The 12166-nt window shown below is 34.9% G+C and overlaps 1 protein-coding gene and 1 long non-coding RNA gene across 3 annotated transcripts in view; both read left to right on the top strand.

Annotated features, from left to right (window-relative positions):
• The window catches only part of LOC126768787 (cytochrome P450 4d2-like), a 104417-nt gene that overhangs the window by 76396 nt on the left and 15855 nt on the right, over positions 1–12166 (top strand). The window lies entirely within an intron of this gene.
• On the top strand, positions 6389–8427 carry LOC126768804 (uncharacterized). The gene is made up of 3 exons (XR_007669272.1): positions 6389–7085; positions 7535–7624; positions 8378–8427. It is a non-coding gene; the product is annotated as an uncharacterized LOC126768804 (long non-coding RNA).

Genomic DNA, 12166 nt, shown 5'->3' with positions numbered 1-12166 from the left:
CAGTATGATAATTCTTATATTTTATGTAGGTAATCAGCAATCACAAATTACAAGTAGGTATATTATAACTATCGGAGTTGCGAGAACCAACGGTCCCGTTTGGAAGGTCCGAACTGTATCGTTCTCTGTAATGAATTGAGTTTCCGACTCATCGCTCTCTAACCATTAAAATGTGACAGTTGCCCCTCCAAACGATTCCGATCACGTGACTCATTACGTCACGGCGTTCATACCCTACCGATACAATAAAATCAAATGAGTTACTAATTAGTCCTAATCGACGACATATATATTTTATAAAAAGTGGGCTTAACGCTAAAAGTTTTTTTACCAATCAACCACAGCGCAGAAAGGAACCTTTTTAGCATGCAAAAAAAGTTATTGGTTTTTTTTTGTCTGGAAGTTGGAAGTGTGTACAGTCCTGCGTCCTGAACTCTTACCGGTCATGTCAGATTGCTGTCCCATCGGATTGTGTGAGTGCACCTGTTTTTGCGCTTTTACTTATGGACTAGGAATTATGGACTATAATATGTCCTGCTTTAGTCTTGTTTGCGCTAGTCTCCCTTGAGATTGGCCACCGTGGCTGAAATCGGTCAGGAGGACATCTTTATTATTGTTAAGACAAATAATTTAATGGTGGTAGACTTTGGGTAAGCTCGTCTGGGTAGGTACCACCCACTAATCAGATATTCTACCGCAAAACAGCACTTGGTATTGTTGTGTTCCGGTTTGAAGGATGAGCTAGTGTAATTACAGGCACAAGGGACATAACATCTTAGTTCCCATTTCTTACAATACCAATGTCTATGGGCGTTGGTGACCACTTACCATCAGATGACCCATATGCACGTCTGCCTTCCTATTCTATAAAAAAAAAAGTATTTCAAAAGCATTGTATAAACTATTTCATTATAAGTATAAAACATTTATAGTCGTCTCCTGTTTTGAGATTTTTTTATCCCAAGCTGAATCTAAAATACCGACAATCTACATATAATTATGATAGTCATTATTCGTTATGACTAACGTTTCAAAACAATTGTGTCTATTATTTAATGACGGGACATTTATTTGCTAAAACTTATAAACTGTATTCGTCTAATGTAATTTTGTAATCAAAATAATATTGTTTTTATATGAAATTGTTTAATTAATTAAATTAAAATGTTTGCTAGTGACATTATACGTTAGCTAAGTCACTTAACGTTTAGGAACCGATGGTAGCAGAATAAAATGTTGCTTCGTTTGCTTAAGTTCATAAATAAAATGCTTAGACCAAAGCATATGCATAATATCGTTGATTCCACATATTTAATACGATATGTTAGAAAATTCGCCGGAGCCTCCGTTCTTACCATTGAAAGTAGCTCGGCGGGTGTCATAACAACAACGTTCTCACTTTTTGGGTGTATTTCTTTCATTTTTTGGTACTCCTTATATTTTTATTGCTTATACAAGATTCAAGTGGAGGACCAGAGCATTCTTCGGACTTTGTACAACACAAAGTTACAACATTACGGAGACATGGTTGAGAGACTTACGAATACCATGTTCATTTTATACGCTATGTGGAAAGTACCATTCGATTTGAGCGGTAGCACAGTCGATATGCAAGTGATAGTGAACATCGATAAAGCCCTAAAAGCGTTGGGTGAAAATGCGATTTGCTCGAAATATTTTCGTTTAGTCTCTGTCATTTGTCTTGCGCAGATAATTATAAGTGTAACTCGAATATTCAGTGTTTGGATGTCACTTCTTACTTTAGGCATAAAAATGCCAATTGAGAAAGTATTCCAAATGGTTTTTACCGACTCTATTGTTTTCATTATAACGACACAGTATTGCTCTTATTTGTTGATTTTACGAAGAAGATATAAAGTTGTGAATAAAGTACTGAATTCTGTAAAACCGAATACTATCTCAGATTTTTTCGAAATCCGTCTCAAGGAAGCAGGAGTAATCGGCAAACCGTTTCTAGTCCAAGAGAAGCATGTCTCGAAAAAGATCACGGCTTGTGGAAAGATTTATAGCATATTATATAAGGCTACAGAAACTGCTAATGAAAAATTCGGCTTTGTTATATTGTTAACAATGATGATGACTCTATTACAAATCATTTTGTACTTGTATTATTTTATGGAGGCAACTGCGTCTGGCTTATTTCATGATTTCCAAAATTATGTTGATTTTTTAATTTACGTTTTTTGGCAAATCGGATATGCGTTAAGTATTATATATGTTTGCATTTATTTTAGTGATGCGACTGTTAAAGAGGTGCGTAAGGAAATATCAATTCTTTTTTTAATAAGATAATATGGATAAAATATTTTACATACATATTTTTTTATTTCACAGGCTCAGATTACACCACACGTAGCGCATGAAATTATAAACAGTGATGTAGACCCTTCGATAAAAACGGAGGTAATTTAATATTAACATTAGCATGGTATTATATCGCATATATGTGTGCATAAATGCTTAAATACAGGCGCAATACCTAGTCACAATAATAATGTGATGGGACGACAATCCGAAATAACTTTACACGTTTTCCGAGACACCAGATAGTATAGCTAACTTCTAAACTCCGACTGCTGTTCAGAATTTTTTTGACAGAAAATGCCCAAAACTTAGAATAGAATAGAATAGAATATGCTTTATTGTACACCAAAAGAGTTACAGAACCATTTTAAACACAAACACAAAAGAAACGAAAACTATTTTGTACAAAAGGCGGTCTTATCGCTAAAAGAGCGATCTCTTCCAGACAACCTTTGGGTGAAGGACATGAAATAAATAAATAAAGCGGTAAGGAGGTGTGCTAATCATCTCAATTTTTATTTTTTAAATAAATATAAATATATATATACAGTACTATAGCTAAATATACATACATATAAATAAATAATATATACATAAACATACATATATAATATATAAAACAAAACATAAAAAAAAAGAATGTTATTATGATAATAATAATAATAAATAGCAATAAAGTGCGGCAGATAATAAAACAACACTCCCTGATAATTATAAAGATAAATAATATGCCTTGAGTCGGATTTTAAATGTTTTAATAGTTTGAGATTGTCTTAAGTGTAGTGGTAAAGAATTCCATAGGACTGCTTGGACAGAGAAAGAATTGGTATAAAAAGAAGAAGAGTGAGAAGGAATTTAAGAATTAGATTATCGTCAGACCGTAGAGTGCGGCCGTGCGAGTCTTTAAGGAATTCAAAACGTTGTTTAAGATAGTGCGGAGAATTTGGATGAAAAAGTATACAGTAAAGAAGAGAAAGAATATGAGTATTCCTGCGAAGACGGATTGGGAGCCACTCTAGTTTTTTGCGAAATTCAGAAATGTGGTCAAATTTGCGGAGTCCGAATATAAAAAATACAGAGATTTTGAATACGCTCGAGTTTATTTAATTGCTCCTCTCTTAGGTCAAGATAGCAGGTGTCAGCGTAATCAAGGATGGGCAGGAGGATGGCTTGAGCTAACGCAATTTTGGTAGGAATAGGTAGAAAATTACGCAATCTACGAATGGACCCAATTGAGTAAAACATTTTCCTGCTCACTTCACCTATTTGTGACATCCATGAGAAATTTTGATCTATATATATTCCTAAATTTTTAACTTTGCTGCTTAATGGAATTACAGTATTATTAAAGACAACAGGTGGCAAACAAGAATAGTCTACATGAGGTAATAATTTATAACTGCCAATTATAATAGCCTGGCTTTTAATAGGATTTACTCTGAGACCAAAAGGAAGACTCCAATTTTTTCTTAGTCAGAATTAATTAATTGAATAGTATGTGGTAGGTCACTAATTTTGGAATGGGCATAAATTTGGAGATCGTCGGCATACAGGTGGTAGGAAGAAGAGATATGTTGACTTACAGAGCTAATGAAAATTGAGAATAGAAGAGGAGATAAGACACCGCCTTGGGGAACACCGGCACTTACCGCCAACCAGTCCGAGTAAGAATCCTGGATTCGAATACGTTGACGGCGACCATTAAGATAACTATAAAACCAATTAATAACCGATGGAGATATATTAAGAGAATTTAGTATAGCCAGGAGTATGTCGAAATCTACAGTATTGAAAGCATTACTAAAATCAAGCAATGATAAAATTGTAAGTTCCTGGTTATCCATAGCTAATCTGATGTCATCGGTAATCTTAACTAATGCAGTAACCGTACTATGGCCAGATCTAAAACCAGATTGATAAGGATTTAGCAGGTTGTAGGAAGACAGGAAGAGGTTAAGTTGTTGATGTACAAGACGCTCAAGAACTTTAGAAAGAAATGGAAGGATGGAAATAGGACGGTAATCACCATAAGACGAAGGATTATTTTTTTTAGGTAGAGGGATTATTTGAGCATCTTTCCATGAGTCAGGAAAGGTACAAGAATTAATGGAATTATTGAATATGCATGTTATAGCCGGTGTTAAATAATCAATAATAGGCAGGATCATTTTACGGCTAATGCAGTCAGAACCAACGGCATCAGAATTTATAGCTAAGATATTCTTCTTAATATCACATTCGGTAAAATCACAAAAAGTAAAGGGCAAAAAAGTCGGAGATGATGACACAGAAAGTTGAATTAATGTACTAGATTTAGTTGTACTATTTATGGTAACTGAAGATGCAAATTGATGGTTAAGTTGTTTGAGATCCAAGGTACTAGTGGAGTTATCGATATGTGACTTGCCAACTCCAAGAGACTTGAGAAATTTCCAGACTCTGGAAGCGTTGTCGTCCTCAACAACAGATTTAAAAATGTGCCTTTGATGTGTTTCCCTACACAGCATGTTGCAACGATTCCGATATTTTTTATAATTTAATTTGTTCTTATCAGATGGATTAGACTTATATTTCGCTTTTGCCAAATTTTTCTTATGCTGGAGTTCTTTAATTTTGGGAGTAATCCAGGGTGCTGGTAAGTGCTTTATATGTATACGCCTAATAGGAGCATGTACGTCGTACATTTGAGTCAGAAGAGAGTTAAAAATATTAACCTGCTCATTAACCGTAGCACTGTACAAAGCTTCTAGCCACTTTATTTTAGCAGCATCCTCTCGCAATTGCTCCACACACATTCCTCCGAAATTGCGTTGCAGGAGAATTCTAGGTTTAGCTCTAGGAGGTCTAATTTTATAAGAAAGGAAGAGGAGATCGTGGTATGAAAAAGTGAGTGCAGCATATTGCCCATGTTTTTCAACATGAGCAAGCGATGACACAAATATCAGATCAAGTAAAGAAGGAGTGGAATTTGGAAAGGATTGAGTTGCAGAAAGTGGCAGAACATTTAAGTTAGCACCATTAATGATAGAAGATAGGCGTAATGATCGAGTATCGTTCTTGAGAAGGCAAGTATTAAAGTCACCCATCACCACGGTATGAGTGTACAAAGGAGTAAATGACTCTAGCAAGTTCTCAAAAGATAGAAAGTAATCAATATTCTGTGACGGACAATAGTATACACCCAGGAGTAACTTTGAGTGAGAGAGAACAACTTCAATAAAAAGGTGCTCTGGCTCTCCAACTGTATTCGAATTAGAGGAGCTTACAATATAAAAGGGTATATGTGGTCTCAGATAAATGGCAACACCCCCACCAGTTCTTGCCATACGATCATTACGGATCAGATGGAATCCAGGAAGGGAATATGCTGTCGAAGACAAACACGGCTTAAGCCAGGATTCAGAAACTAAAATTGCATGTAAATTTTTAATTTGAAAAGAGGATAACATGTCCGGATAATGTGCTGGAATACTCTGCGCATTTAAATGTATAATGTTAAAATTATTTACAACGTCGGAAAATTGGGAATCAAGGGAATCACAAAGAGAAGGAGGAATACTGTAAAAACTGCAGTCAGTGTTCGAGTCATCGGATGATGAGGAAAGAAAGGAATCGTTGACGCTCTCGTTTTACTGCCATTATTGTAATAAATATAAAATATCATATATGTAGAAAATAATAAATACAAATAAATAATAAAATAAATACAAAAATATTAATAATAAATAAATTTGATAATAATAATAAGTATATTACACAATAAATGAAGAAATAAATAAGTAATAAAAATTATGTGTACCTATAAGACTAATGTAGCATGTCCATAACCCGCCAGTTAGCATCTCAAAAGAAACAATAAAAAAGGATGTTTCACTTAAGGTCAAGAACAGAACCATAGTAACTAACAGAAATAGGAGAAGAAAAAAAAATACACAAGCTAATAAAAAGAATACAAAAGTTAATAGTGTAAAATAATATCTTTCTTCTCCCATAATATTCTTAATAAATTTTTAATCTACAACAGACATTGGCATTCAACATTGACATTTGACAATGACAAGTAGATGTATTCAACGACGCGAGACACTTAACATACAAAACAAAAGAGTAGATATTAAAAACAAAGCAAACTACAGAAAATAGTAACAATTAATAAGGATAAATATCGCAAGAACGTTAAAAATCAACTATTACTATTTAATCATCCTTTCAGTGCGTGAAATAGTCACCTTGTCACCTTTAGACTCGGCGAGCATTGAATAGCATTGAGATCCGACAAACATTCGACTTTATGCCGAGTACCATCTTGAGCTATGATATATATAAAGCCATCCCGTGTCCAGCATTTGTCAATACCGAAACGAGATCTTGCTTCAAAGAAGACATCATGCCTACTTTTTGTTAAAAATTCCGATTGCGTGACTCCAGTTCCTTTAAATTTTGTTTTGGCGAACTATATTTTATCTCGCATCGTGACGTCACAAAACTTGACTACAATAGGTCTAGACTTCTTATCATTAAAGCGACCTAAGCGGTAGGAATTTTTTATACATGTACTTGAAAAATTCGGCAGAAGTAGATGTTGAACTACGAGACCAGTGACGCGGGATGTTGTTTCCTCCGACTTCGCTTCTGGTACTCCATGTAAAAGAAGCATTCTTCGTCTTCTACGCATTTCCTGACGATCCATCTGTTAAATGCAGAAATAATAAATGACTTAAAGGTCGTGAATTCTGAAGCCAGAGAAGAAGTTGTAGTAGGTGAGGAAGATTTTTGTAGATCTTGCTGGAATTGCATTTTGTTGTTAAACAATTCTGTCATGGAAGACAAAGACTCTTTAATGGTTTCCATAATGTGCTGTTGTGATGTGGTAGTGATGATATAGAGAAATTATACAGGAGAATACTTGCTGAGGGGTAATGAGATGCTACATATGTTTAATCTATAATAACATTCACTTAAAATAATTTTTTAAAACTTTCTGCTGTTCTGACTCATGATTTGACCTATCATCTTTTATATTTTCAACCTTAAGCTATAAGATTAGCACGAAAGCCGGTAGAACTAAAGGTATAAAAGATATATAACATCTTAGTTCCAATTCGTTGGAAATGGTTAATATTTTTTACAGGGTTAAACCTATGGGTGGGACCATTTGTTGGTCTGTTATTAGTTGAACATACAATAAAATAATAAAGTTTATTTTTAGGCTGTTCATTTATCGCTGCAAATCCTTCACCAAATACCAATCTTTACCGCTCATGGTTTATTCAAACTGGACTATATGATGATGTTGGAAGTAAGTGTCTTAATTTTTTTAAATCAAATTGAAAAATAACGACAGGTAATACATCTATAATTGAAATAAATAGAAAAAAGTAAAGTCAAATAGTCTGTCGATGTTTTCACTGCAGGTTTAAGGTCTCCTCTTCTTTTTGTAGTAGTTTTTGGAGCTCATTCCATCTCACTGCTTCAAAACAGCTAGGTGAACACATATGTGGCTATTATCCTTAACAGATACGATCAACAGATTTTCTTACAATATATGCATTCACCGTCGAGCATGTGATGCATTATAAACACAAATTAAGCACATGAAAATTCAGGCCTTGAACCTGGATTGGATTTTTGTGATTTAACTACATTCGGAGACTCGGCTCCTATCGAAATGTTATATGAACAAAAAATAAATTTTCTTTATATGGTATATTATAACCAGATATTATAATTATTTATTCCTAGTTTTTTTTGCAACAATAATGTACCGTATATTTGCATTGAATCTCTTGTTATTGTATTTCTTATATGCAAGCTAAACTTTAAAATTGTAAAATGTATTATTTAACGTAATATTAATTATTATTTTTTTTTTTTAAGATGCTAATTATTGGTAAGTCTGAGGTAGATGTTGGTAGAAATATTTTTAACCCTGAAACGTAGTGATACTGGCTGGTAATAAACATGCAGGCATATTAAAATAACATTGATACAAAACAAAGCTAAGATACACCAAAGGCACGGACATTAAAAACATCTAATTATTTTGTTTCAGGGTGCACGTTCTGTGACTACTTTTCTAGTGATTCTGCTGCAGTTTGTTACGGACAAACATTCTAATTAAAAAAAATATTAACACACATGCTTGACATAATAAAATATATCTAAAGTAATTAGAAGTCTTTTATTTATAAAACCTTATTTGAAATTTGCTCAAAAGTCCTTGAGCATAAAAATAAACACCGATCAGTACAATATTCATTACAAAATATTTATTGTAAAGGTATGTTATTTGTAGCAAGTAATCATTCATGGCAGGTAAAATAATTAAATATTATAATTGTATGCTAGGGCTGTACTTTTCATGCAAGACTTGTTTTATTGATCGCGTTGCATTTGTAAGCTAAACACTACATATAGATGTTCTGCTCTGTATATAAATTATAACATTTTCTGTCCTAGAATAGAAATCTTTTTTTGTAGCTGTTTAGAATACTAATGAATATTATGATGATATAATTGAAATAGTGTCAAGTTAATGAATGAACTTAGGTTTTTTAAACCAAACACAAGCCCCCTTCACACGTGAAGCCGCACGTACGGAAGTAAGTTTTGAATATTGTTAAAGATTATATTATTGCAAAATATTAAAACAAAAGTTAATTAATATTGTTGCCATGCAAAGGTTAAAATCTGTTATCGACAATCGAAATATAGTATTTTTAGATTATATTATATATTTTTTATATGTTGATTATGATTTTTAAACGTTTTCTAATCCTAATTGACATGCTTAGCTTTTGTGTGTCGGTTGTTAATATGCAATAAAAAAACGTTACTAGACAAATTACAGGTATAATTACCGCCGACTTGTAATCTACATATTTGATCTATGTTGGTGTTTATCACAATCATTATGTAATATATAATTAATGGATAGAATTGTTTTTAAAAAAATTAAAACTTTTAGTACGTTTATAGCCTTAGTGTTATTATATATATATATATATATATAATAACACTATATATATATATATATATGTATATATATATATATATATGTATATATATATATATATATATATATATATATATATATATATATATATATATATATATATATATATATATATATATATATATTGGCAAGCAATCAATATGGATTTAGGCCTCAAACTTCTATTCAGGATGCAGTGTGGAACTAACTTCAAAAATATTCATCCATCTTGATAAAAGAAAAAGGTGTATTGGGGTGTTCTTAGATCTGCAGAACGCATTTGACACAATTTCAGTGCCTATTTTATTGTGTCGCCTTGAAAAGCTAGGTATCCGTGGAGTGGCACTGAATTGGTTCGAAGATTATCTAAATAATCGTAGTCAGATTGTTAGGGAGAATGGAATAACGAGTGATTTTATGTCTTGTCAGTACGGCATTCTTCAGGGCAGTACCTTTGGCCCAACGCTATTTCTAATTAATGATCTCTGTAAAACCCCCTTATTTAATGGCAAATTAATGATGTTTGCTGACGACACCTGACACTGACGATGTCAAAAGAACTGCTGAAAAAACGTTATCCAGGGTATGCATGGCTTGAAAATTCAATATTATCACTTAATATAAATAAAACTAATTATGTATGTTTTTTCATAAACGATCTTGGTAGCCCAAGCACTTTATTCTCCTTAGATACACACACATTTCCTTGTAATCTTCATAGTGACACTCCATCTAATTGCAACTGCCCCTCTTTAAGCCGCGATAAAACCATCAAGTATCTTGGTATCATGATTGATGAACATTTAGAATGTGATTCTCAAATTTCTCCTATCTCTAGAATCGTATTAGAAAACTAATTTTTGTATTCAAAAACCTATGCATAGTGGCTAATTTTTCCTTACTTATCAGAACATACAAAGCATTGGGAGAATCACGAATAAGTTATTGCATTTGTGCTTGGGGAGGTGTTGCAAAAGTGCACTTAACCCAGCTAAAAAGAGCTCAAAGAGCCGTATTAAAGGTACTTATGGCACTTCCCGTTCGCCACTCAACCACATTATTGTATGATACAACTCAAGTTTTGAATGTACGTAAGCTATAGCTATAAATGTTATATACCAAATAACACGCAGATTCCATAGAAGCGAAGGTTTAATAACTCAGATTACTGATAAAAGACTAAATAAATATCCTGTTTTTTTATATTTACCGGGAAGGCAAATGACTCTACTCCACCTGATGGTAAGTCGTAGTAGATTCAAGGCGGGGGCGCCTTGCTGGCCCGCAAGATGCCTCTTCATACCTCGTTTGAAGGGTTGTATGAGGAGGGGAACACGTGAGCTGGTAAGGAATTCCATTTTTTTGAAGTGCGATAAAGAAAGGAGTTGCCAAATTTCTTTGTGCGCAATGGAATTGATGTCACAGGCGGTGACATCGAGAGCCATCACGCGTAGACTTATGAAGGAAGGGGTAAGTAGGAATTAGAGAGAATAATTTCTCAGAGCACTCGCCGTGATACAGTTGATAGAAAGCGCTCAACGCTACTATCTCTTGACGCAATTGTAAAGGCTCGAGGGTGTTTGCGACCTTTACGTCACCAATAATGCGAACCGCACGTCGCTGCAACCGATCGATGGCCTTCAGTAGGTACTTAGCGGAGCCATCCCAAAGGTGCGAGCAATATTTAACCCAAGACCGTACCCGTGTTTTGTACAACAGGCACAGTTGTTGTGGCGTGAAAAAACACCGCACCTTGTTCAGAACTCCGAGTTTCTGCGAAGCTGTTTTTATAGCACCCTCGATGTAATCCCTTGGACTAAGGTCGCACCGAACGTCAATTCCCAGCATGGCGATTTTACTTTGTATCTCTTTTATGTATCTCTTTGTATCTCCAGCGTAGTGCCACCAGTGGGAGGGAAGAGGGGAAAATGGTGACTTTTTCGCTGAGAAGCGCATACCTGTGTTTTCTTGGCATTAAACTCAACAAGATTATCAGAGCCCCATTTGGCGATGAGTTCTATAGAACGTCTTATCGAGTTTAATAACAAGATCCCCCTCTCCTCAATTGCCGTGGTATCCCCATGCACTGTACTGTCGTCTGCATAGCAATGTATGTTCCATAGAGAGAGCATATCATTGATATGCAAAAGAAAGAGTGTGGCGGATAACACAGATCCCCCAGCATTCACTACATGGAATGGTGAAGCGCAACCATAAATTAAGACGGAGGCTATGTTTATGCAGGAAGCTGGCTATCCAGGTGCAGAGCTGAACAGGCAGACCGTATGCCGCAGCTTGGAGAGAAGACTTCTGTGCCAGACCCTGTCGAAAGCCTTGGAGATATCGAGGCTGGTGGTAGGGCTTTGTGCAAGCTCGTCTGGATAGGTACCACCCACTCATCAGATATTCTACCGCAAAACAGCAATACTTGATATTGTTGTGTTCCGGTTTGACCGCCAACGATTCCCCATGGTTGTCGATAGCTTCAACCCAGAGTTACCACCTGTGGATCGTTTTGGTCGAAATCCGTACTGACGGTCATTAATTAGACAGTGATCTTCTAGGTAATGGATCACTTGGTTGTTAAGTATCCGTTCCATCACCTTACAAAGCAATGAAGTAATAGCTATTAGCCGATAATTTGCCGGGTCAGACCGATCCCCTTTTTTGGAACCGCTTGTACAATCGCTCTTCTCCAAGCCTCCGGCACACATCCTCAAGAGAGAAAAAGTTGGAACAGGCGCGTTATCACACCGCTGCGCACTTCTTCAGCCTATGGCTGGTATTCCATCAGGACCGCTAGCTTTCCGTACATCAACTGATTTCGGCTCCTTTTTACTTTATACA

This window comes from Nymphalis io, chromosome 5 (genome assembly GCF_905147045.1).
Source record: "Nymphalis io chromosome 5, ilAglIoxx1.1, whole genome shotgun sequence".
NCBI classification, from domain to species: domain Eukaryota; kingdom Metazoa; phylum Arthropoda; class Insecta; order Lepidoptera; family Nymphalidae; genus Nymphalis; species Nymphalis io.
Note: the sequence above shows the minus strand (reverse complement) of the source record. Positions and strands in the feature narration are given on the sequence as shown.